Source organism: Furipterus horrens, unplaced genomic scaffold, assembly GCF_987537825.1.
Source record: "Furipterus horrens unplaced genomic scaffold, mFurHor1.1.pri manual_scaffold_17, whole genome shotgun sequence".
NCBI lineage: Eukaryota > Metazoa > Chordata > Mammalia > Chiroptera > Furipteridae > Furipterus > Furipterus horrens.
The window spans coordinates 82,752,170-82,779,745 of NW_028327187.1; the positions used below are offsets into that span (position 1 = coordinate 82,752,170).

Here is a 27,576-nt window from a genome sequence, read left to right on the forward strand (position 1 = left end):
TCTTCCTTCCTCTCTCCTCAGGTTAGGTTTTTAAAAAAAAGAAAAAGAAAAACAACCTATAACAAAATCAATTTTACCGTAGGTTAATTGATATAAATAAGAGTTAAGTTCCTGCAGCATATCTCTGGTAAAAAAAAAAAAAAAAAAAAATGAAATCACCAAACTTCTAAAAAGACCCAAAATACTTCTAGTATTAAACATTGACATAAATGTGAACTATATATACATCTAAGAAAAAATCATCAAAACAAGGCCCTGGCCCAATGGCTGAGTTGGTTGTAGTATCCCATACACCAGAAGGGTGCAGGTTTCATCCTGGTCAGGGTACATACCTAGCTTGTGGGTTTGATCCCTGGTCGCAGCGCGTACCGAAGGGGACTGATCAATGTTTTTCTCTCACATTGATGTTTCCGTCTCTCTCTCTCTCCTCCCTTCTCTTTAAAATCAATAAACAGTCCTGGATGGTGTGGCTCAGTGAGTTGAGCACCAAGCTGCAAACTAAAAGGTTGCTGTGCTGGTTTGATTCCCTGTCAGGGCACATGCTCGGGTTGCGGGCCAGGTCCCCAGTTGGGGGCATGTGAGAGGCAGCAGATTTATGTTTCTCTCATACATCCATGTTTCTCTCCCCCTCTTTCTTCCTCCCTTCCTCTAGCTCTAAAAATAAATAAAATCTTTGAAAAAAAGTACATGTCCTCAGGTGAGGATTTAACAAAAAAAAGAATCATAGAAACAGGGAAGATCATTCTTTTCCAATCCACTTATTTCAGTTCAGGGTCTAGGGTATTAGGACTCTATCCTTACAGCTCAGCATGCAAGGAGGGACCCAATTCTAGACAGAACAAATACATGAATTAGCTACTTCCCCCTCCATTTTACTACTGAGGAAATTGAAATTCAAAGAATTTAGGTTACTTGTTTGATCAAGGCCACAGAGTCACCACAAATAAAGCTGAGAATGAGCTGTGTCCTCTAACATCAGGCCCCGCCCTGGTCAATGTGGCTCAGTTGGTCGGAGTGTCATCCCCAAAAGGTTGCCGGTTTGATTCCGGGTCAGGACACATACCTAGGTTTCGGGTTTGGTCCCTGGTCTGGGTACCTATGGGAGGCAACCAATTGATACTTCTCTCTCACAGTGATGTTTCTCTCCCTTTTGGTCTCTCTAAAAGCAATGAGAAAATATCCTTGAGTAAGAATAAAAATAAATAAAAATCTGGCCCAAGCTCCCCTATATCCTCATCTCATTCATCTATCAAACTCCTATTCATGCTTTGGATCTTACCTGAGACCTCACTTTCCCTGGCATTTGTCCTCTGACACCCTGAGTTCAGGTTCTTTGCCTCTCATGCATGCTCCACGCGGCCCCCATCACACTTACTACACTCATGTACTACTCCTCTGTAATTGCTAAATTGTTGGCTTTATTTCCCCCCCAAAAAGACAAGAAATCAGTTTTGGAGAGGATGTGGAGAAAAAAAGGAACACATACACTCTTGGTAGGAATGTAAATTGGTGCAACCACTATGAAAAACAGTATGGAGATTCCTCTGAAAATTAAAAATAGAACAATCATATGGTCCAGCAATTGACTTCTGGGTATTTATCCAAAGACTATGAAAACACTAATTTGAAAAGATACATGCACTCCTATGTTCATTGCAGCAGCATTTACAAGAGCCAAGATATAGAAGCAACTGTCCATACATGAAGGGATAAAGAAGTGGTGCATATACACAATGGAACACCACTTGGCCTTAAGAAAGGATGAAATACTGCTATTTGCGACAACATGCATGGAACTCGAGGTGAAATAAGTCCAGTGAAAAAGTACAGAAATCTTATGACTTCACTCATATGTGAACTATAGAACAAAGAAAGGGAGAAAGAAAGAGAGAAAGAAAGAGAGAGAGAAAGAAAGAAAGAAAGAAAGAAAGAAAGAAAGAAAGAAAGAAAGAAAGAAAGAAAGAAAGAAAGAAAGAAAGAAAGAAAGAAAGAAAGAAAGAAAGAAAAGAAAGAAAGAAAGAAAGAAAGAAAGAAAGAAAGAAAAGAAAGAAAGAAAGAAAGAAGCAAAGAAAGAAACAAAGAAACAAAGAAGGAAAAAGAAAAGAAAGAAAGAAAAGGAAGAAAGAAATGAACAAACAAAACGAAACATAAACAAACTCATAGATACAGAAAACAGGTGGTTACCAGAGGGAAAGAAAGGTGGGGAGGGCAAAATGGATAAAGGGGATCAAATGTATGTTAAGGAACAGAAACTAGACTTCTCGTGGAGAGCGCACTAGAGTGTATACAGATATCGAATTACAGTGTTGCACACCTGAAATTTATATAATGTTATTAACGTTACCTCAATAATAAAAGATATTAAACAAACAAAGAAAAAATAGCAGTTGCATGACTGAATAAATGAATGCGTCACTGATGCCCTCTAAGGGTTTCCACAACCCCCGAGAGTTTCCCATCAGACACAGAATGCCTCCAAACTTAGGGCTGACCCGGGGCTGAGCCCCCTGGGGCGAGGGACAGAAACAGAAATGAATGAGTCCCACCTGGTGCGTTAGCTGCTAATTAGGGAGACAATCCAGAAAACAATTGAGGGTAATGCAGTGTGCCCTGGGCGGGAGAAAACAGTGGGGTGGAGGGAGGGCTGATGAAGAGGGAAAATAAACCGAAGTCATGGGAGATGAAGCAAATAACTTTGGTTTGTCCAAACTAGTTTCTCAGTTCAAATACGTTTGAGAAAAATAACATGAATATAATTATGAACGGGAGAATCGAACATTTAGAGCCAGATGCTGACGAATAGGATAAAAACTCACACTTATAGCTGTGAGTTATTATACAAGTGGATATTATTACAAGTAAATTACTTTTTGTCAGTAATTCCAGTACATTTTCCTCGCCTTTTGTCCCCTTCTCACTGCTTTCGTCTTCTCAAGCCTCGGTCCTTTACGGAGCCTGCCCTACTCAGTCACACCTTCCCTCCCCTCCAGACTCCCAGCTCCCATCCTCGCTCGGCAAGTTCTCTGGATAGTACAGGGCTGAGCTCCCAAGAAGGCTGGAAGCAGTTTAAGGACAAGAGTAGTGAGTGACTCATATTTCTGTGCTCCCTCCGCAGTGCTCAGTTAGACCAGACCAAAAGCCGGAGAAAGGTATACATGTGTGTGATAGATAATGTACCGTTTTCTTATAAATGTGTACAGCAATCTGTTTGTCCCTCAGGCCCTAATTCAGAATTTCCTGCTCTAATGGTTTCAGATTTCAGTGGGGCAATCATCATCGGTTTGCCAGTGTGAGGGCAGGTCGATGAACCAAAGAAATGTTTAGAGGCAGTAGACTTAGAACTTTGATGAGAGGTTTCTGTGTCTCAGGATTTGGGAAATGTATGGAGCTTAATTCTTCCTTTATTTTTTTTGTAAAAGTTATTCATTCACTTATTTTCAGAGAAGGGGGATGGTAGGGAGAGAGGGAAACATCGATGAGAGAAACATCAGTTGTCTGCCTCTCGCACGCCCCCTACTGGGGACCTGGCCCGCAACCCAGGCATGTGCCCTGACTGGGAACCAAACCGTCAACCTGTTGGTTCGCAGGCGGGTGCTCAATCCACTGAGCCACACCAGCCAGGGCTGGAATTTAATTCTTTAAATTCTTTTTGTAATCCTGAAAAGAAATGGATTATGCTATTTTTATTTTACTTTTCCTTTTCTAATGTATCTTTTTTCTTTACTAATAAGAATAGATATTATCATGCTTTTAATTAGTGAAAATAAAAGCAATTTTGACACATTGCTTCAACATTGCAACTCAAAACCCAAAATATAAAGGAAAAGGAGAAAATCCCCTTTGAATCAGTTACAACATTCTTAGGGTTTATAGATATAGATAAGCATTGATACATATTTACTATCTGTAGTTGTTCTTAAATGCATGAAAGTCAGATAAAGTAGGGGTTGAGGGTCTGGATTTGGGATTGGTTGGTTTGCATATGGAAGTTGGTTCTCAAGGTCAAGTTGTTTGCTATCTCTAGGAATTAGCTAGCCTTGGGAGGGGAAGTCTCACCAGGATTAGCAAGGCTCCAAAATGTCAAACCATAAAATACATAAACCATAAAAACAAAAAAGTACAGAAAATTTTTAAAAAGTAATTAATACTTAACTTCATCATAGAAGAGTAAAGTGATTTGTGCAGAGACCTCTAGATGTCTCAATTTAGTGTAACTCATTGTCACTTTTCCCACAGCAAGTTAGCATTCTGTGCAAAATGGATGTAAATTGCTTTGCAAAAACCAAAGTAGCTTTGATGCAGCATCCAAAACACAACTGGTGCTGCTCAGTGGAGAATGATCTCAACCGGCATACCCTTCAACTTAGAGATTTCCACTGTTGCTTTTCATTCATGTCTCTGAAACTCTACAGGCTACAACTTTTGTTCTAATCAAATAATTTAACTACTGAAATTATTATTAAACAATTTTATAATGTGTTTCAAGACCTGCTTTAAATCTCATATTTGTCATATTAATTGATTTAATCTTCCCAGCAACCCTGTGAAGTAAGCACTATTATAATCCCCATTTTAAAGATGATGAAAGTGCAGCACCAAGACTTGAGGTAAACTGCATAGCTAGTAAGTGGCAGGACTGTGATATTCAAGCCCAAGCTGACTGATTTTCCCCACCCCTTACCCTTTAACGCCACACACTACCTCTGCAGGAATTTTGTTCTGCCTGCAAAGAAATGTTTAGAAGCAGCTAATGTTCTTTAATTTATTTCCTTTAAAAAAAAGATGATAAAAAATTAGAAGACAAACCACAGACCGGGAGAAAATATTTGCAATGGACATACCTGATAAAGGGCTGTTATTCCAAATTACAAAGAATTCTTTAAACTCAACAATAAGAAAACAAGTTAACTAAACTTATGGTGGTGATCATTTTGCGATATATATATCAAATTATTACTTTGTATACCTAAAACTAATAGATAGGTGTCAATTACATCTCAGCTGAAATATAAAAATAAGCTTTTTACAACCTGATTTAAAAATGGGCCAAAGACCTGAAAAGATATTTTCACCAAAGAAGATACACGGGTGGCGACTTAGGCATATGAAAAGATGCTCTACATCATATGTCATCATGGAAATGCATATTAAAGCAATAATGAGATGCCACTACACACCTACTAAAATGGCCAAAATCCAGAACACTGGCAGCAACAAATGCTGGCAAGGGTGTGAAGCAACAGGAACCCTCACTTATTGTGGGTGGGAATCGAATATGGTACAGCCACGCTGAAAGACAGTTTGGCTGTTTCTTACAAAACTAAACATACTCTTACCATATGATCCAGTAATCATGCTTCTTGGTATTTACCCGAAGGAGCTAAAACCTTTTGTCTTCATGCAAATGGATGTTTATAGCAGCTTTGTTCATAATTGCCAAAACTTGGAAGCAACCAAGATGTCCTTCAGTAAGTGAATGGATAAACTGTGATACAACGAGACAATAGAACATTGTTCCGTGGTAAAAGTAAATGACCATCAAGCTAAGAAAAGATAGGGAGGAAACTTAAATGCACATTACTAAGTGAAAGAAGCCTATCTGAAAAGGCTACCTACTGTATGATTCCAACAATAAGACATTATGCAAAAAGCAAAACTATGCAGACAGTAAAAACATCAGTGATTGCCAGGGGTTCAAGAGAAGAGAGGGATGAAGAGGCAAAGCACACACAAGGGATTTTTAAGGCAGTGAAGATCATCTGTATGATATAATGAAAATAAATTACATATACATGTCATGATGTACATGTCCAAATCCATAGAATATACACCAAGAGTGAACCTTAATGTAAACAATGGACTTTGGGTGATAATGTTCTGTCAATGTAGATAACAAATATACCAGCCTGGTGTACATGTTGATAGTGGGTGAGGCTGTATGTGTGTGAGTACAGAGGGTATATGGAAACCCTCTACAATTTCTGCTCAATTTTGCTGTGTACCTAAAACTGCTCTAAAAAGGCCTATTTTAAAAAAGATTCGAAACAACAATTTTATATTCGTTTTTGGCTTTCTGGCATTCTGAGATTACAAACAAGGTTATGATTAAAAATAAGGTTATGGTTATGATCATTCAAACTATATGATTTGTAGCAAACTTCCCTCAGAAAAAAAATCTCTGAACTGTAAATTTGTGAGTGTTAATCAAGCTGAATGGCAATGCAGTAAAAAACACTATTCATCTGTTCTTTCCAAATATAGAGTAGTTAATGGTGAAAAAGGAGCCACCGCTCTTCTGTTTGCTTCATTCATTTGGGACAGAGAAGAGAGATTCTTAAATTGTCTTTGATGGTATTTGTGAGACACCATTAATTCTTGTCATTCAGCATTTTTTCTCTTTCAGTTCTCTGCATGAGAAAAGGGGTAGAACAAAGAGAACCCCAGGCCTGGCCCTGTGAGTCTTCTTGGCCTTCTATTACATCCCTGGCTTCCTAATTGGGCCACAGGTGGGGAAGAGGCCCCCTGCTTCGCCTGCCCCCCTGCCCCCCGCTGCTCCCCCTGCCCCCTTCCTGCTGCTTCACCTGCCCCCCCTGCTCCCCGCTGCTCCTTCTGCCCCCTTCCTGCTGCTTTACCTGCCCCCCACCCGCTCCCTGCTACTTCACCTGCCTCCCCCTGCCCCCTTGTTTCCCTGCCCCCCTGCCCCCCTTTGTTTCCCTTGTTTCCCTCTGCTCCCTGTTGCTCCACCTGCTGCCCCTGCCCCCTGCTCCCCGCTGTTCCTCTTCTCCCCTCTTGGCAACTCTGGGCTAAGAAGAGATTCTTGCTGCCACCTTGTGGGAAAGTGAGTAACCAAAGTCAATGTTTGATTACAGTCAAAGGGCAAAACAGCGGATCTTGCTGAAGATTCATCCTTTTTATTAAATCCTTTACTAAGCAGTTGGCATGTGTTTGAAATCTTCACAGTAGAAAAATAACTTACCTATTAGGCCTTAATCAGCCAGCTTTGCTTGGCTGCACTTCTCCAATGATTCCAAAGGGATTAGAAAGTATATTTTTATTTATTAATTTATTAACTACCTTGTTGCATGAGGCAATTTGCCAGGCAATGTGTAAGGGTAATGAAACAGGCTTGGCTTCTCGTCTCCAGAAAATTATCACTAAAGAAGGGCTCAGGGGTGCAAGAGGAAGAGCAGAATCAGGGTGATCCAATACAAGTATGGGAAGCCATTTCCCTGAACATAACTCTGACCAGAGACGTATATATTTTGGAAACAGAGTTAAGAGAGGGTAGAATGCATTTATATAATGTATGAAGTGATTCTCCCAATAAGTCTAGTACCCACATGGCACCATACATAGCTACTACAGTATTATTGACTATATTCCCTGTGCTGTACTTTACATCCCCATGACTGTTTTGTAACTGCCAATCTGTACTTATTAACCCCTTCAGCTTTTTTCCCCAGCCCCCAACCCCCTCTCCTCTGGCAACCATCAGTCCGTCTCTGTGTCTGAGTCTGTTTCTGTTTGTTCGTTCGTTTTGTTCTTTAGATCCCACATATAAGTGAAATCATTATGGCTAACTGTAATTGAAAAAATTAAAAGAAAACTAGAGAAAAATAAAAAGAAATCAAAAGAAAAGTTAGCGTGCAAAGAACAGGGAACACTGGAAAACAGAATTTTGACAGAGGCACTTGCCATTAAATTCCATGTGGTTAATTAAACAAGGCCCCTTAGCCAAGAGTTCAAGTTTTCCTACATTGTATTTTTTCTGTCTTCATTATCATTATCGTCCCTGGCTGGTTTGGCTCAGTGGATTGAGCGTCGGCCTGCGAGCTAAGTGTCGCTGGTTCGATCTTCCAGTCAGGGCACATCAGAGAAGGAAAACTCTGACTCCAAAAAACCTCCGCTGCCTTGCGGCATACCTCTTCAGGGGAAAGGCTAAGGGAGTAAACCCCGACAGAAAATCCGGAGCCGGAGTCCCTAAGGCGGTTTGACGTTGTAGTCAATACCGGCAACTCCTGCGGCGCACCTGAAGCCAAGCTGTATTGACTCCGTCTTTCCCTTGGACCCTTCAGCTGCGAAGAGAGGGGGGGTCTGCTGCATGGGCAACAGCAGACCCTCCATATCACCCTGCCCAGGCTCTGTAGCTTCAGCGTCATCGCAAGATGTCGATTCAACACGGGAGGAGACAAATACCGTGTCACTCCCGAGTCAGACTGCACAGCCATTCTCGGCGGTGCAGATAGACTCTTAAGAAGCTACACCATCGTCTCTCGAGACGGACGGCTGCCGATGATGATTATCATTATCATTTTTTTCACAGTTGCATTACATATTATTTACTTATTGGCAGCTCATATCACTATCTCCAAAATTCTTGTGCTTTTCTGTTTCCAATGTTTGCGGGACCACAGGAAAAAGATGATAACCCTGAGCCATACAGCAGAAAATGTAACATTAAATACAGGACATTCACTTTCTTAAATGTCCTCTCAGTTCCTGCTGCCCCCAGGACACCCTGTGGGGCTGGGTACCAGGCTCCACATTTCTTCTTCCCCTCATTCCTCTAAGATTGTCTCTGGTCACTTCCTTGAGACAGTGCCTGTTACAGGACCCAATTTTTAGCTAGTATTATGTTTTTTTTTCCTACTATTATATTATGTTCCTTTAGAACAGCGGTTCTCAACCTGTGGGTCGTGACCCCTTTGGGGGTCGAACGACCCTATCACAGGGGTCACCTAAGACCATCGGAAAACATATAATTACATATTGTTTTTGTGAATAATCACTATGCTGTAGTTATGGTTGGGGGTCACCACAACATGAGGAACTGTATTAAAGGGTCGCGGCATTAGGAAGGTTGAGAACCACTGCTTTAGAAGATCTACCCTTCTGTAAAAGTTGCCTTTTTTTAGAGACAATATGGAGAATATTGTTGACTTTATTATAAATTATTAATTTATGATATTACCTAGATTTTTAAAGTGTAAGAAAAATTTTTAAATATTTTATTTATTTTTAGAGGGGGGAGGGAGAGAACCATCAATACACAAGAGATACATTGACAACCTTTTAGCTCGCAGGCCAGCGCTCAGTCCACTGAGCCACACCAGTCAGAGCTAAAGTATAAGGAAATTTAAATGCATAATATGGACACTAGTCAAATTTTTTATGGACTAATGAGTCATATACACACAAGCAGATATAGCCATATATGTGTGGAAGAGGGCAGAGGTTGGTCAACTTTCAATTTTGCCAACTAAGGACACTAACAAACAAAGTTTCAACTTCTAACTATTCTCACCATCATTTTACAAAAGAAAATTTCTTTTCACATAAAAAATATGAAGGACATTATTTCAGAATACAGCCACATCGTCCTCTAACGCGCCAGAGAAGGAAGCAAGAATGGGTATGAAAATGTTAAAGACTGAACAGGAAGGAGAGACGAAAGGTAAGAAAACTTTTACTTTTCCAAATCATGTAATATGGGACATCTGCTGAAGGGATAAGGAAATAAACTTGTAGGTACTGGTAAAACTTTGGAAGATATTTCAAGGAAAGTAGCAAACAAAGGTATCTTTCATGGTGCTAAAGCCTAGGATCACTTGTGATCCCTTCTTGATTTAAGAAATTGGGCCCTGGGGGAAAAAGTGGGACAACTGTGATATAGAAAAACAATTAAAAAATAATAATAAAAATAAGTTGGGCCCTGGCTGGTGTGGCTCAGTGGATTGAGTGCTGGCCTGCAAACCAAAGGGTCACTGGTTCGATTTCCAGTCAGGGCACATGCCTGGGTTGTGGACCAAGTACCCAGTTGGGGGCATGTAAGAGGCAACCACACATTGATGTTTCTCTTCCTCTCTTTCTCCCTTCCCGTCTCTTTAAAAATAAAGAAATAAAATCTTTAAAAAAGAACAAGAAAGAAGTTGGTGTGGCTGCACCTCACTTGTTATTGGTGATGATTTGTTGGGGGAAAGACGGAGAGAGACAGAAACCTTGGTCTATTTGTGAAAGCCTGGAAAAATCTGATTTCAACCCAAGAAAATGAAATAACTATCTTTGTGAAGACTCCTAAGGAAGTTTCTCATAACTCTAATAACGGGTCCTCAAGGAAGTCAGCAGTATTCGGTCGGTAACACGGTGGCGGCGGCAGCATCGCCCAGTCCTCGTTTCTCATCTCTGGCATGAGGGTGAACTGTGGGCTTATCTTCAGGTCGCAAACTCTGGGTGGTATTGCCATGGTTGCTGGGGCAAGATAAAACCCATCAAATTGATTGGTTGTGGGCACATTCTGAGTATAATTTATATACCATAAAATTTACCTGCTGTAAGTGTACAATTTAATAATTTTTAGTAAATTTATAGAATTGTGTAACCATCATCACAATCTAGTTTCAGAACTTTTTGTCACCTCCAAAATTTCGCTTAAGCCCCTCACTTACAGTCACTCCCCACTCCCAACCCCCTGCCCCCAGTCCCAGGCAACCACTGACCTTTCTGTCTCTATGGATTTGCCTTTCCTCAAAATTTTATATAAATGAAATTATACATTGTGTAGGCCTTTATATCTGGCTTCTTTCACTTAGTTGTTTCTAAGGTTTATTCATGTTGTATAATATATCAATATTTTGTTATTTTTTAACGCTGATAGTAATCCATTATATAGATAATATCACATTTTGTTTATCCACTCACTGGTAATGGACATTGGATAATTTCTAGAATTTAATTATTATAAATAATGCTACTATAAATATATGCATAAAAGTCTCTGTGTGGACATGTTTTTATTCTCTGGGCTAGATTCCTAGAAGTGAAATTGCTGGGTCCTATCATATGGTCAGTTTATGCACAGATTTTCAAGAAACCTGTCAAACTCCTTTCCAAATGGCCCCACCATTTTTAATTGCCGCCAACAATTTAAAGAATTCGTTTCCCCACATCCTCACTAAACCTTGGTATTATCTGTCTTCCTTATTATAGTCATTATAAATGGTGTGTAGTGGTATCTTATTGTGGTTTTAACTTGAATTTTCTTAACGGTTATGCTGAGTATCTTTTCACGTACTTATTAGCCATTCTTATATATTCTTTGGTGAAATGTGTAGTCAAATCTTTTGCCATTTTAAAATTAGGTTGTTTATCTTCTTATTGAGTTTTAAGAGTTCTTTGTATTTTCTTTCTGGATACAAGACCTTTAACACATATGTGATTGGAAAATATTTTCTCCGAGTCTATGGTTTGTCTTTTTTTGAGAAAAAAAATATTAAATAATATTCATTGAAAAAATACTGGAAGATTACGTATCAAGACTTCAACAGTGGTTATCCTGAGGTCATTGTGAAACTGAAGCAGTAAATGTTTTATTTTTCATGTAAAATATTTCTATAAGTCCTTTAGTGGGTATTCTTAAGTATTTTTAAAAACATCTTATTGATACAGTATTTATTTGTACTCCCTCTGTCAAACCCTGAGCCAACCACTTCCCCAAGCTGCCTGGGAAGGTTTAGGAATAGGAACATAGAAGCAGAGGAGACATAGGAGAAAGAGCTATAAGAGGTGGAGACTGCTCCTTCACATGGCAAAGAGGGTGAGAAAGGCCACCGTCAGGCAAAAGAGCCCTATGGCCTCTGTGAGGGCAAAGCCCAGAACGGGTAGGAGAAGAGCTGTTGCTTCAGAGAAAGGTTCCTGGCATCACCAATGACGAGGCTCCCAAACACAGTCCCAATTCCAGCTCCAGAGCCAGTCGCCCCTGCTGTGGCAGCCCCAATGAACTTGGCTACTGTGTCGATGCCCCTTGAAACGGTGCCGGTTTGGAAGCTGTGGCTAGAAATAAGTGAGATTCAGCAGGAAATATGGGGGTGCCAGGCTGCGGAGGCTCTTGTCTGTCAGTGTCTCCAGTCCTTTCAGCGCCACTGCAGGCAGCGATCAGCTCAGCAACTAGGACACTAGAAGAAAATGTTTACAAATCACATATCAGACAAATGCCTTGTATCCAGAATATGTAAAGAACTCTTGAAACTCAGTAGTAAGGAAAGAAGCCCAATTTTTTAAATAGGAAGAAGATATGACTAGACATGCCACCAAAGAGAATATAAGAATGGCAAATAAGCACATATGAAGATGTTCAACATTATTAGCCATTAGGATATGTAGATTACCACCACGATGTCATTATGTTGAGTTATAGAAACCTGTCTGAAAAGGTCACATCCTATATGATTCCATTTATATGATAGCCTGGAAAAGGCAAAACTCTAGAAATGGGAACAGCTCAGTGATTTATAGCAGGTAGCAGTGAGGGCAGGTTGTACCTAGAAAGGAGGTTTTTGGGGGTAATGGAACTCTTCTGTACCCTGACTGTGGTGGTGCTCACAAAAATATCTATACTTATGTGGTGAAAGTCATGGAATTGTACAATAAAATTTAAAAAGTCCATTTTGTGCCATTGCTGGTGTGGCTCAGTTGGCTGGAGTGTCGTCCGTGCACCAAAATGTTGGGGTTTCAATTCCCAGTTAGGGCACATACTTAGGTTGCAAGTTTGATCCCTGGTCTGAGCACATATGGGCAGCAACCCATCGATGTTTCCCTCTCACATTGATTTCTCTCTCTCTAAAAAAAAATTAATAAACAAATTCTCCTGTGAGGATTTAAAAAAAAAAAATTTTCCCACTAAAAAATTTGTGTCTTTTGTAAGAACCAAACTCTTACAAACTCTTCCTGTATTAAGGGTATTAACTCTTTGGCTTTTATTTCCATATATTTTCAAGTTATTTCCCTCCTATTTTTGTTTGCTGTAAATTTTGTGATAAAAGCAATTTTATTTTTGAGAAAGAAAAAGGGTAGATATTTTTGTTGATCTTGAAGTCCCCATAGATCGTGAACTCATGTTGGGTGACCTGAAGGATAGGTGGAGCACCCTAGGCTGACCCCAAGGCCCTTCTTGTTCACCCCACTTTCCTTACCTCCACGCCATCACTCACCCTCTTCCCTGAATGGCTCCCACTGGCAATGACCGACAGAAGAGCACCTCCACGCACCCTCTTAGTGAGGACACAGTCATCCAGTGGGTTTTTCTGGGGTCTTTCTAGCTTCACATGTATATCCACTCCAGCATGCCCAAATCTTGACCATTCTTTTACTATCTGTTCCTATAGTCCTGACATTTTTAGTTCACTCAGCATGATGCTTTCTTCAAGCTTCACAGATGGCAGTGAAACTTTGCAAGTATAAAGATCAAAAGAAAATTCTGAAAAGGTAAGAGAAAAAAAATTGAATTCATAAGAATAAGGATCAAAGTGATATCTCATTCGCTTGGATAAGAGAACAAAAGAGCTTTTTTTGTGCACTGTTTTTCCTCTGATGTATGCAAGTCCTCAAAACAGTGCCCAGCACATAGTACACTCAGTAAGTACTTGTTATGTGAGTGGAATGGCATCTTTAAAAATAACTTTAAACTTAAATCTATATCACTGCCCAGTAACTTTTAAGAGTGAGAACAAAATAGAGTTATGATCAGACAAATAAGGAATCAATGATCAATGTCCATAGGCCCTAGGTGAAAATATACTAAAGAATGTACTCCAGCTGACAGAAAAATAGCAAAAGGAAGCAGTGAGATGCAAGGAGAAAAATGAGCAAAGAAATTGGTGTAGAATGCTGGTGTATACACAAACAAACATTGACTATCAAAAAAGATAACAGTAATTATATAGTTTACTCTTCTGATAACTTCTGATAATAAACTAGAAATTAAATTACTAAAAATATCAACATGAACGATAGGAGGGAGAAGTGTCCTGTGATGCTAACATATCTGTTCTTGTTAGTAAAGTGATACATGGAACTTTTAAAAAGCAGAGATACTGATAAACTAGTTATCCACAGGAAAAGTGTAGCTTTCAGTTTGTTAAGAATTCTACATAAACATTAAAATAACAGGAATAGAAAATATAACTTTCAAGGCATTGAGGGGGGGGGAAGGAACAAAAACCCCTAAACCAATCCTGGAAGTGAAATAAATGTACATACTGTCAATGTAAGAAACGTCCAAATTTGTAAGAATTTTTTAGTTTAATTGAGCCAAACAAATTGAGACAATTGCTAGGAAGCAAAATCTCAACAAATTGAGGAAATGCTCCAGAAAATAACAATTTTACCACTTATTTTATACATCAGAATCAAAGGGGAATATGTAAGGCAGTTACATGAAATCCACTGGTGATAGATTAAGGAGATGGGAGAAAGAGAAGCGGAAAAACCTCTGGATAAAAAGTGGTCGTGACTACCAAGAATAAAACCTATTAAACACAAAACAAGTTAAATAAATAGACGCATACTTCTTTTACATGGTGGGTACAGGATAGTTAACAGTAAACAACTAACACAATAACAATAACAATGAGGGGATTTGTGGTCTCCCCTCCCCTGTGGCGTTTGTGGTTTGGGGGAGGGGGTGGGAAAAGAAAATTACTTTGTTATTCCAAAGGTATATTATCCTAGATGCAAAAAGACCACTGGCTCAGTTAACATGAATATTGACCTTTGTTAGGAAAAAATACTGCCCTGGGACATGATTTCCTGCCATAAACTACCTTTAGTTAGGAAGTTTTAATATCAGACCATCCTATGTGGCTACTTTCTGTCTCTGAGTTTGTAAGGACCACCATGGTGGCCTCCCTGAGCTTCTCAGGTTTAGTATGTGGACTCTTTTTTGCCCACAATATATATTGATACTTTGTTCTAAATAAATTTATATCTAAAATTAGAGGTTATACTACTAATTAGATTAAATCATTCTGCTAGTTAGATTAAAAGGTCATTAGGCCTTTATTTTTTGATAAGTTCTGGAATAAAAGCTTGTAATGATCACAACATGATGCATGCAGAAATACTATATAAAACTATGTAGAAAATAATTTCACTTTTATGTGAAATATAAATATTATATATTCATAAAATGAAGGGCACCTAAATTTTAAAAAACATTTTTTTCCAGCAGGTGAGTTGTTACACATTCCTTAGCAGATTCTGACTTCCATGGCACCTAAATTCTTAAATGTGCAATTTTATATGGGGAATTAAGTAAATAATTTTATCTATTATTTTACATTTTTCTGAACTTTGCAAATGAATGATGTGTTGACTCTCCAATCAGAATAAACCTTATTTAAAAAAAAATCTATAAAAAATATATAGAAATAGGCTGGAACTTTGAGAATAACTATATGGGACATTTTTATAATATGAAGGGTAAATAATGAATTGAGGCAATGAAACAGCGTATGTGATATGATTTCAATTGTATAAATGGAAAAAAATATGTATTATGTATAAATTTGCTTACATATGTATTTAAATATATCTAATAAAATGAGTGATGAATATTATATGGATTGTGCTGATGACCATGGGGCTTTCTGTATCCATGCTCATAGGTATTAGATATAATTGATTGTATGTAAATAGAGTCTGAAATTATACAAATCAAGCCAATAATATTGGATATATTTCTAGAAAGGTATTATAATTTGAAATATTTATTTTGCTTTTGTATTCCTGAATTTTTCACTATTATCAAGTATTACATTTCTATTTTAAATTGGTAAAATACGCATTCATAAGTTATTGTTGCTGGGAAAACTTCATATTATGTAATAGTACGTGCCAGAGTGGAAAAGTATGATTCAAAATGATATGTACAAGCGAACACAATTTTATAGAAATATATTTATGTACATATAAACATGGAACTCTGGCTGATGTGGCTCGGTGGATTGAGCACCAGCCTGTGAACAGAAAGGTCGCCGGTTTGATTCCAGGTCAGGGCACATGCCTGGGTCGCAGGCCAGATCCCCAGTTGGGGCCATGTGAGAGGCAACCAATTTTATGAGAGGCAGCTGCTCAATGTATCTTTCACACGTTGATATTTAGAAATATATAGAAGTAAAGAAATGAGAAATTATTGCTAGGATGCTGGGTTTATGTTAGCTATTTATTTCTACAACACAGTTCCTTCTTTTCTGAAAAATTTGCAGTGTGGATGACTTTTCTAAAGGCACGTGAGAACTCTATTTCCGAAATGAAAGTATAAGAAACAGGAACCGTTTGTGTGCCCTCTGGGTGAGCATAGCATGGGGCACACTGATGGACTGATGGGGACCTTTTGACTGGTCCTCCGAGGACTTGCCACAAAGTTACTTCTCACTTAGCACAGCTAGCCTTAGGCACCGGTTCTCAGAATCCACTGGAGGGCTTGTTAAAACATAGGCTGGGGTGCCCATCCCTACAGTGTGTCTGGAGTGAGGGTCTCAGCATTTGCATTTCTAAAAAATTCCCAGTGTTGCAGATGCATTCCAGGACACTTAAGGCCACTCTTAGCCCAGAAGGTGTGTGAGGCGCTGCCCCTCTACAGCTTGGTGCCTGTGGGTTGCCCTCCTCTAGACCTTCAGTTTCCAGCAGTTCCTGACAACACAGGAAAATTGCGGGATCTAATGTGGAGTTAGCTAGGGTTAACTCACAAAGCCTAGGTTAAGTAGAAATGGAATTCTAGAACTGATGTCTGATGAGAGTTGGCAGTTTAGACCTCAGATTGATTTCTGATTCAAAGAAGAAAGGCAAGTGCTGCAGCAGTGAGCAAATTTCCGGCAAACCTGCAAACCCTGCAGCAGGCAGTCTCCTTTTCAGAAGCTTTTGGCTTAGGGGCATTTTCCCCCCAAATTCCAAGGGCGGGAAAAGAAACCATGTAGATGGGGGTGGGGTGAGGAAATGTGGGTTTCTAGGCATTTATAGAGCAACACTGTCACCAAGAGGAACTTCTGACAAAGCAGCAAGCCATGTGGGCAAACAGAATGAGCCTGATACCGAAAGAAAGGCATGCTTTGTTACAGCTGAAAATCCAGAAATCTTGAGAAAAGGCTCCAGAAGTTAAGTTGAAGATGATCCCACTGATTCTAGATAGACAATTGGAGCATCGACAAGGATTACAATTGCAATGGTTGAAACACATTAAATATAAACATGCTTACAATTCACAAGTTCAGGATGATACAAATAAAGGTAGCTCATTGGTACCTTGGAAAACAACTCTTTATATTGAAAACTGGTAAATACAGTGAAAGATCAAGCATTTATCCTGTTTTTCTTATACAAGCTAAAGAGTTGGCCAGGGTAAGTTCTTTATGAATATATTAGGGCTAAGAAATGAAAACAGAAGGAGAGATCAGAGCATTCCATTTTGTCACCCCCCTTGTGAATAAAGGTATCCCAGCACTGCTCACCAATGACTGATGGCATCACTGAGAGGGAGACAACCAACCGTATGCTCCTAATTATATTCAAAATCAGGGTAAGGAGAAGTTGAATGGATGTTTGACAACATTTAGGAATTATTATGTTTTAGTTGAAAAAATTATATTAAAGTTAGATTTTCTAACAAGTTTTTATCTTTCAGAAATGTATACTTACATGCGCTAGATGAAAATAATATGATGTTGGGATTTGCTTCAAGATAGCTGAGAGGTGCCTAGTGGGTAGAATGTGGGTGAAATGAAATTGGCCACAAGTTCATAAATGTTGGAGCTGGGTGATCAGTGTGGAATGCTGATTTTGCTGTTCTCTCAATTTTTGTGTTTCTAATTTGCCATAATAAAAAGTGAAAACAAAATTTGATTACTGGAATTACACCTTTTATAAGTACAGTGCCCTTAATTCAGAGCTAACCTTGAAACACACATTTAGAAAATACTCCAATTCTATAATTTGTATATATGTTACAGAGCGGGGTCCCCCAGGGGATAGGAGGGACTTTGACCATAGAATGGTAATGAAAACTTAGGGGCCTGTGTAAAATTTTACAAGTGGTCGCAATTAGTCACCCTGCCTACTGTGTCACAGGCCACAGTCAGGGGTTTTAAAAATAAGGCGGCAGGCATTTGGAGAGAGAAGAACCATGTGGTTTCGAAAGGGCAGAGAGAGATCCAAGCATGATCCAGTGCAACACACCACATGCTTTCCTGGACTGTTATACAGGGGCTGATGACATTGTACCCCAGATCCTGAAGGAGACAGCTGACAGATAAGAGATAGGGTACTTCTGGGCATGGTTTTGGCTTATAGCCTTTTGGGGAGCAAGGGAAGTGCTGGGTCCCGTGGGAGAACAGGGCTCTGAGCTGAAGTGCTCACTTTCCTCTCCAGGTTGGAATATTGTGAATAAAGACCTGTTTTCCTCAACACTAATTGTTAGGTTTTACACCAAGGCACCATGTGAAAGAACCTCCTTTCGCTCTGTAACATACATAGAGCTTTCGTGAAATGTGCCTTTAAGTTTTAGATGTCCTCATTTCATTCAATCTTGAGTCATGTCACCACTTATGAGTCATTTCCCAAAGCCATGGCACCTACTTACTGTTAAGAAAATAGCAGTTCAGTCCATGTTTAGCTTTTCTTTTTCTAGTTAAGATGGACTTGGATTAGTGTGGTGCTGCATTTTGTATATATTTGGAATTAGGTTTTATTTATAGGGTTCCGGTAAACACAATCAGAGGTTCTCAACTCGCCCTGAACCATTTCATAGTTAATTATATATGTAAAAAATTCATATTGCCCTGCCCTGTGTGGCTCAGTTGGCTGCAGCATCATCCCATAAACTGAAAATTTGTGGGTTTGACTCCTGGTCAGGGCACATGCCTAGGTTGCGGGTTCGATCCCTGGTCAGGGTGCGTAAGAGATGCAAAAATTGATGTTCCTCTCTCACAACCATGTTTCTCTCCCTCCCTTCTCCTTTCTCTAAAATCAATAAGCATGTCCTCGGGTGAGGATTTAAGAAAAAGGAGTTCATGTTTCATCAACCACTTGTGAGAAATGAAGCTTCTGTACTCAGTCAGCAGTACCATTAATGTTGCTCAAAACCTTTCAGTGAATTTCTGCCAAATAGAAGACACACTTTCCTTTAACCTGCAAAGCTACCTACTTTCTTCAGTCTCATCTCTCATCGCTTTTTCCTTGTACTATACACTCCAACAACTGCAATCACAATCGCCAACACTTATCAAGTGCTTATTATGAGCAAGGCACTGAACACTAAATACTTTCCACATATTAATCCTTGCAACAACCCATGAGATAGTACTATCATCCCCATTTTACAGATGAAGAAACGGATGCACAGAGAGGTTGAGTAACTTGCTCAGAATCACACAGGGAATAAGTGGCAGAATCGAGATCTGAACCTAGGCTATTTGGCTCCAGAAGCTCTTTTCAGTTCTTCCAAAAATGACATAGAATTCTCAGTCATCATGCATTTGGCCACACTTCATATCTGATTAGGAATTGTAGCCAAAAATTACTCTTTTTAAAAAAAGACATTGCTTTGGTGTCCCTTCTCTCTATAGCAGTTCTGGTTCTTCCCTCTTTTTGTTTTCTAAAACAAAGCAAGACAAACCAAAACAAACAAATGATTTAAGACATCATGGTTAGCAGTGTGGGCCCAAGTCAGGCTCTCAATATAACTTTGTGCCCACAAAATTATATTTCTACTATGGAAAATATCAAACATATAGGAGAGGGGAAAGAATAATACAATAAATCTCCATGTATTCATTAATCCATTGGCAACAGTTCTCAATTCACATCCAATCTTGTTTCATTTATAACCTCCACCTTTCCCCCACCTCCACTGGATTATTCTGAAGCAGACCAGATATCATAACATTTTATCCATAAATATTTCAAGATGTTCCTGTAAACAATAACCTTTAAACAAGTTAGCTATACATAATTATTATATCTCAAAAATTCAAAAACAATTCTTTAATATCATCAATTATGTAGTCAGTTACTTTTTCTCCATTTTCCAGTTTTCAGAATAATGTGCTGGTTCACTAGCGTCCCCCCAAAGCAGCCAATGATATATTTTTAGCCTCATCATGATCTCATGGCTAGCTGATGTATTTCAATTCATTAAAGTTATTCTTTTTAAAAATTTTTTTATTGATTTATTTTAGAAAGAAAGAGGAAGGAAGAGAAAAAGACATTGATTTGTCGTTCTACTCATTTATGCATTCATTGATTGATTCTTGTATGTTCCCTGACAGGGGAATTGAACCTACAATTTTGTTGTATTGCGAAGATGCTCTAACCAACTGAATCACCAGGCCAGGGCCTGAAGTTATTCTTTTGATGCTCAAATCGCTCCATCTTTGGCTAGTGGAAGCCTTTGAAATTTTGTTGATGGGATCCCAGTAATATCTAAGAACATTCTTGCTTTGGAGTATGACAAGGCTTTTGAAATAGAACATAATTCTGTAACATAATTATTTCTACATGGTTCCAAATACAATAATAGTATGTTATAGTCAGAGAAATCTAGCTTCTCTCCCTGTCTCCTTCCCTTTTCCCCCCTCCTTCGCTCCTCCCATAGGAAATAATTTATCTTCCTTTTTAAATTGACTCTCTTAAAAACAGCTATTTATACATTTTTTGGTTATCCTTCCATTGAAAATACGTAGACAGCTAGATATTTTTAAAATAAATTTAAAAAGCAACTTCTTGGCAATGGAATTCTTGGATCAAAAAGTGTATAAATTGGGTCGGCTCTCTGTGGAGCATACCCACACCTTTCTTCCCTCTCAAGTGTGCATCCTTACTTTTCTCTCCTAAACTCTAAGTGTCCCCAGGATACTTGCAACCAGGTGAGCCATGGGCAGCTCGTCCCTGGAGCTGTCTGCAAGGCCCCATTTTCTCTGACATTTCAGTGAGCTAACAGCAACTCTATCGTGGCTCACTTCTTTCCTGTAATGTCTTTAAGAGAGTCAAAGCAAAGCATCTCCTAGGCTCTCTCCTGTTGCTTTTTTCCCCCTTTCCTTTTAAAAAATATTTTATTGATTTATTTTCAGAGAGAGGGGAAGGGAGGGAGAAAGAGAGGAAGAGAAACATCAGTGTGTGGTTGCCTCTCGTGTGCCCCCAACTGAGGACCTGGCCTGCAACCCAGGCATCTCCTGTAGCTTTTTCTACCCTAAGCCTTTCCTTTGTTTCATGGTCCCAGCTTTAATAAACATACTCTCAAAAAATGTTTAAAAATTGAAAACTGATAATTATTGCCCAACTTCCTCCAAAACTCTTGTTCAATTTTACACTTCCACCTACTGTGTATTATCACATTTCCTCATATTCTTGTCTACACCGTGTACTAGAAAACATAATACATCTTTATCAATCTGAAAAGTGAAAAGAATATTTGTTTGGTTAGAATTTCTTCATTTATGAATGAAATTGAGCACATTTGCACATGTTTATTGACTATTTGTCCTCCTTTATGTGAATGTGCCATTCATATCTTTTGTCCATTTTCTTTTCAGTTTTTGTCTTTTTTTGATTTATAAATTAAAGAAGTTAGCCCTTTCTTTTGAGTTCTGGACCCAATTCCATTGTGGGGAGGGGGTGGTTTCCCCATACCATCCAACAAGAGATTTTCTGACACCAGTTGGGTATCCTACCATTCAGCTCAATTCTGACACTATCTACCCAGAGAAAGCATCAGATCCCCAGTTTGAGGGCTCAGACCCACAAACTGTCTCCCATCAACTTCAGACACCAGTATCAAGGCCAGGTTATCAACCATGTTTCTCACCGATGGCTATAAATAAGAGGTTCCCACAACCCCAGCTTGGGTTTGATTAATTTGCTAAAGTGGGTGAAAAAACTCAGAGAAACAGTTTAGCTAACTGGATCACAGCTTTATAATGAAAGGATGTAACTCAGGAACAGCCAGATGGAAGACACGCTTAGGGCAAGGTTTAGACAAAGGGTACTGAGCTTCCCTGTTCTCTTTTAACACTCCACTCTCCCCAGATCTCCTCGTGTTCACCAACAGAAACTCCCCAAGCCCCATCCTTTGTTTTTTCGTTTTTCTGTTTTTTAATGGAGGCTTCATTATGGAGGCCTGGCTGATTAAATCATGGCCTTCCGTGATTGAATTCCATCTCCAGCCCCTCTTCCTTTCCCAGAGGCCAGGGGGTGGTAACTGAAAATTGTAATCCTTTAATCACTTGGTTAGTTTCCCTGGCAACCAGCCCCAATCCTTAGGTGACTTGCAAAGTAACCTCATTAACATAATAAGAGACACCTTTATCACTCCCATCGCTTCGGAAATTCCAAGGGTTTTGGGAACTGTGAGTCAGGAACTGTGGACAAAGACCAAATATAAATATAAATCACAATATCACACCTTTTGTCTTTCCTGAGTTGCAACTATTTCCCCTAGTTTATCATTTGCCTATTTGAATTTGTTTCGGGTATATTTAGTTCTTTAGTGTTTTTCAACTAAATCTTGTATATCTGAGCTATGCTCTGAGGTAAGATTTAGCTAAATATTATACGTTTTGATACATAATGTTTTCATAACAGAAAGAAATTTCAATATTATTACTCTAGAAGTTCTGCAGATTTTGAGTTATTTATACGCTGATGCAAGAGAGTTGCTTAGGAAAGACATTAAAATTTTTTTCAAAGCTGTTGGAGTTTGGTGATTTGGTTTTGTTTTTAAAATCCAAGTTCATTACCTCATGGCCAGAGAACATAAAGTGTATACATTCTTCATTTTGGAATTTATTGAAATTTTCTTTGTGGCCTAATATTAGGGTCAATGATTATTAATGTTCTATGGTTACTGACTAAAAGATGCATTCATGGTTATAAGAGAATAAGCTTGTTAGAGCTTTATTCATTTTACTATTTGTGCTGTATCTACTAGGTCTATCTTAGGCTGACAGAAGTAAGTCTGCTGCTGCTGTGTTTCCATTATCTATCTCTTGCATTTCCTGGAGGTTAAACCTTTTGCATCTTGCCACTCTATTATTTAGTACATTCAGGTTTATGACAGTTATAGTGTTATTATGAACTATTCTCTTGAGCACTGTAAGTGCTCATGGAGTCATCCTGGATCTCCCATGCTGAATTTTGAACAATGTCATAATTTATGTTCTGACTGTTCGGCATTTTTTCAGTTCGTGTTTATTTCTGTGTTTCTTTTCTTTAGGCTTCCAAGAATCCAACTACTGTGACTATACTCGTATTAATGCTGGAGGTTTCTTGCAAGGATGCATGAGACTATGTGATAAGATCAGAAGTATTCTTATTGTTTCATCAACCACCAGTCATTTGAAATTCTGTCACTTCCAAAGCTGATGGCTTAGCGCAGCAACATTGGGAAATCACCTTCATTCATACGACCCTTTGTCCTTTTTTCAGCACTTACTCTGAGCCAAGAATTGTGAAAAAGTACTGTAATTACATTAAATTATTGAATCTACTGAATAATTATCATCATAATTTTTCCAGATGATAAAACCAAGACTTAGAGAATGAATTTCACCAAGGGTAAACATTCAGTTCAAGCAGTCTTCGAATACTTATTAAAGAGCAACATAGGTTGTGCCAATAAGAGTTTCAGAACCATAAATTGAATCCAGCATGAAGTTCAAACTGCCTTACTCCAAAGCCCATGTACTGAACTATGTCCAACATGCCTCCCTTTCATGTCACTTCCCAAAGAGAGGCTTTGATCACAGCCACCAAATATGGGTGCCTCTGTTGGCATGAGTTGTTAAGCTCTTTCCATGTGGAGTTGCCTTCTGCTCACACATCAAACCTCTGGTCTCATCAGCTGTGGCCAAGGTGGCAGGAAGGTTCTCAGCCCACAGGGAAAGAGCCAATGTAATCTGGGCCATAAGCATCACATTGGAACCCCTTCCTCCCAAAGAGCTATGTAATTGGCAGCCATTTCAAGGCTTCTGAACCTTGGTACTAGAGCTTGTGCAGGAAAGAACTAGCAGGCCTGAGACTTGTCCTTAGAAAGGCCTGCTTGCAAGGTTGGCCCTTGGTTATTGCTATGGACTGAACTGTGTTCCCCCACACCCCAAATGTGTATGTTAAAGCCCTAACCCCCCAGAGCAACTATATGTGAATATGGGGCCTTTCAGGAGGTAATTAAGGTTAAATAAGGTCACAAATATGAGGCCCTAATCCGATAGGAGTGGTGTCCTGATATGGAGAACCCAGAGATCTTTCTTCCTGCACGCACAGAGGAAAGGCCATGTGAGGATATAGTAAGAAGGCAGCCATCTACGAACCAGAAAGACAGTCCTCACCAGAACCAACCCTGGTGGCACCTTGATCTTGGACTTCTAACCTCCAGAACTATGAGAAATGTGTGTTGTTTAAGCCACCCAGTCTGTGGTATCTTGTATGGCAGCCTGAGCATCTAGGAGCTCAGATTTTGGGAGAGATTCCCACCACTCTCTAAATAATGTGTGGTTCACTGTGCCTAAACTATACAAACACTGCGGTTTAGGCTGAGCACCTGCCTTCCTTCTGGGAATCTGGGAATTTGGTACATGCTTGCCAGAGGGTGCCTATGTGACTGGCCTCTGGTAAAAATATTGGACTCTTTGGCTCAGGTGATTTTTCCTTTTCTGATGTGTTGCTACAGTTCACTGCTGGAGGAAACAAGCATGTCCTGTGTGACTCCCCTGGGAGAGGAGTCCTAAAAGTTTGTTCCTGGTTCCCTCCAGACTTCACCCATGGGCCTTTTCCCTTTGGTGATTGTGCTTTGTGTCCTTTCACTGTAATAAGTCATGGCTGTAAGTACGACTACACGGAGTCCTGGAGTCTTCAAAGCAAGGCATCAAAACTGGGGTGGTCTTGAGGAAGTCTGAAATCAAGGTGTCCTGTCTGCAGTGCCATGCTTCCTCTGAAGGACCTATGAGAGGATCCTTTTCTTTCTTCTTTCTTTCTTTCTTTCTTTTTCTTTCTTTCTTTCTTTTTCTTTCCTCTTTCTCTCTCTCTCTCTCCCTCTTCCTTCCTTCCTTCCTTTTTTCTTTCCTTCCTTCCTTTTTTCTTTCCTTCCTTCCTTCCTTCCTTCCTTCCTTCCTCCCTCCCTTTCTTTCTTTCTTTTTCTTTCTTTCTTTCTGACTGTATTATTTTTACAGACAGGGGAAGGGAAGGAGAAAAAGGGATAGAAACACTGATGTGTGAGAGAAACATTGATCAGTTGCCTCTTGCACACCCCCAACTGGGGACCTGGCCTGCAACCCAGGCATGTGCCCCAACCGGGAATCAAACCCATGACCTTTCAGTTTGCAGGCTGGTGCTCAGTCCACTGAGCCATTCCTGCCAGGGTGGGGAGGATCCTTTCTTGCCTCTTCCAGCTTTAGGTGGTTGCCAGCAATCCTTGGTAGTCCATAGATAGCTTGCAGATGCATCACTCTAAGTTCTGCCTCCATAGTCACATGGCATTCACCCTGTGTGTGTCTCTGTTTCTTCGCATAAGGATACTAGTGAGTGGATTTAGAGCCCACCATGATCATTTTAACTTATATTTTAATTACATCTGCAAAAACCTGATTTCCAAATAAGGTCACATTCACAGGTACCAGGGGTTAAGACTTGAATATATATTTTTGAGGGAACATAATTCAACCCACAACACCTTGTCTCAGCTGTACCAAGATGCCTCATTGTTCAAAAATGATTATTGACAATAACTTCTAATTTTCACTGAGCACTTACCATGTTGCAAGCGCTATGCTAAGTACTTTATGTGCATTACCTCATGCGACTCTCTCTCCATTACAGACACTATATATATACATACATATTATTATTATTTATTTTTTTTGAGAGAGGGAGAGAAGGAAGCTTCGATGCCTTTTAAGTTACAGGTTGTCATGTCCCCAATTTCTGTTTGTTATACGTGAGTCTAACTCTAATCCACTCTCAAGGGGAGGAGAATTAAGCACCATCTCTTGAATGGAGGAGTACCAAAGAATTTATAGACATATTTTAAGCCCAGCACACTAATATATTGCAAACTAATGCTCTTCAATCATTTCTTAAAGAAAGATGATATGGAAGCTAGTATACCTGGTACCAAGCCACAAGCAAACAATAGGATTCCTGTCTGGGTCCTGAGCCGCGGGGACCCCACGCTTTGGCTTGCCTTCTTCAGAGTGGTCTAAAACCCCCTCTAGCGGCTGGAACGGGCTGGGGCAAGAAATTCCATTTGAGTGAGGTGCCTTGAGTCTGGACCAAGACCAAGGGGGCCCTGGTCCCCCGTTTTTGTTTCTTAAAGTTGTTTTCTCTTACCCTTACCCTATGTGGGGTGGTCAGACAGATTCCCTGGTGAACTCTGGTACTTATTATCCCTATGGGGCTGTCCCAGGGCTCTGTGGAAGCTCCAGGAGATCTGACCTAGCAAATGGATCACTTTTGCTGGCTAGTGTGGCTTTCTTTCACAGGATCTCATGAGATTGGGTCATCAGTGCGGTGGTGACATGCTGATTTTCAATGACCCTCATTCATGTTGTTTATAGGCCATGTTTAAAACCCTGGGTCTGAACAATCCACTGCCAACCCTTGGGCTTGCACTGCAATGCATAGACCCATGTATCAGTTCTCACTTGTCAGTGTTCCAACTGTGGGGCCACCTACAGTTTAGAACACCCAATGCTGGCAGAGGTGGTGGCAGGTGCTTTTGTGTGTCCTTTGCCACTAGCACCCAGGGCAAGTCATTCCCTCCATAGGCTCTGCATCAGGTATCAGGCAGCCTCTGGGCTGTCTACCTCCTCTAAGCGCTTTTGAGACTATTGCTCAACAACCCCAATGGGGTCTCTTGGTTCCTCAATGTAAGGGTATCATGCTCCCCCTCCTGGTCAGTCTCAACCTATGCCAGATGAGGAACAGGCTTTCTTTGTACATTCTCTTCTCATTTTGCCAGGGGCCCCTTGCTTTCCTCCCACTGGTGGTGGTGCGTGGAAAGCAAGGGTAGTCAAGCTCTCAATTCTAGGAACACAGTGATTATTGTTTAAATCAAGAGAAGACACAGTTAGAAGATGTGTTTATTTTACATTTATGCTATAAAATTCCAAACAGAGCGGGGAGGAAGGGGATAGCAGTGGCGGTGCTTGGCGGGAAAGGGGTTTGGGGGGCAGGGAGTAAATGAATGTTAAAACTTTTTAATTTTTAAAATTTTTTCTAAGTACATTTGGTATACAATAGCATATTACTTTCAGTGTACAATGCAACAATTTGACATTTACATTGCTTACAGTGTGATCACACCACAGTCTTAACTTCTTATCACTGTGAAAATGACAGTGAGAGATAGAGGGAGAAGGGTGGGGAGAGATAAAGAGAGAGACCAATCTGTTGCTCTGCTTATGTACGCTTTCATTGGTTGATTCTTGTATGTGCCTTGACTGGGGATCAAACCCACAACCTTGCCATATCAGAACGACACTAACAAACTGAGCTACTCGGCCAGGGCCTGAACCTGGATTCTTGAAAACTCTCTTAAGAGTTTCTGAAAGAAGAATCTTTTCAATTCTAGCACATGTAAGGTATTAGAAGTTCAATTTCCTCATTTTCCTGGAATGTTAGGAATATTTGTATAGGTGCTTATTTCTTTCTATGTGCCTTTAACTGAAAAGACTTCACAAAATAATTTGTTAAAGCCTTCTGGGGACAGGAAAACATTACACACTCACACATCATACTGAATGACAGATACAGAGAGCT

General features: G+C 39.7%; 1 pseudogene; it reads right to left on the reverse strand.

Annotated features, from left to right (window-relative positions):
* Nucleotides 1-11,424: 11,424 nt before the first annotated feature.
* Nucleotides 11,425-14,672, reverse strand: LOC149991455 (ATP synthase F(0) complex subunit C2, mitochondrial pseudogene; annotated as a pseudogene).
* Nucleotides 14,673-27,576: the final 12,904 nt, after the last annotated feature.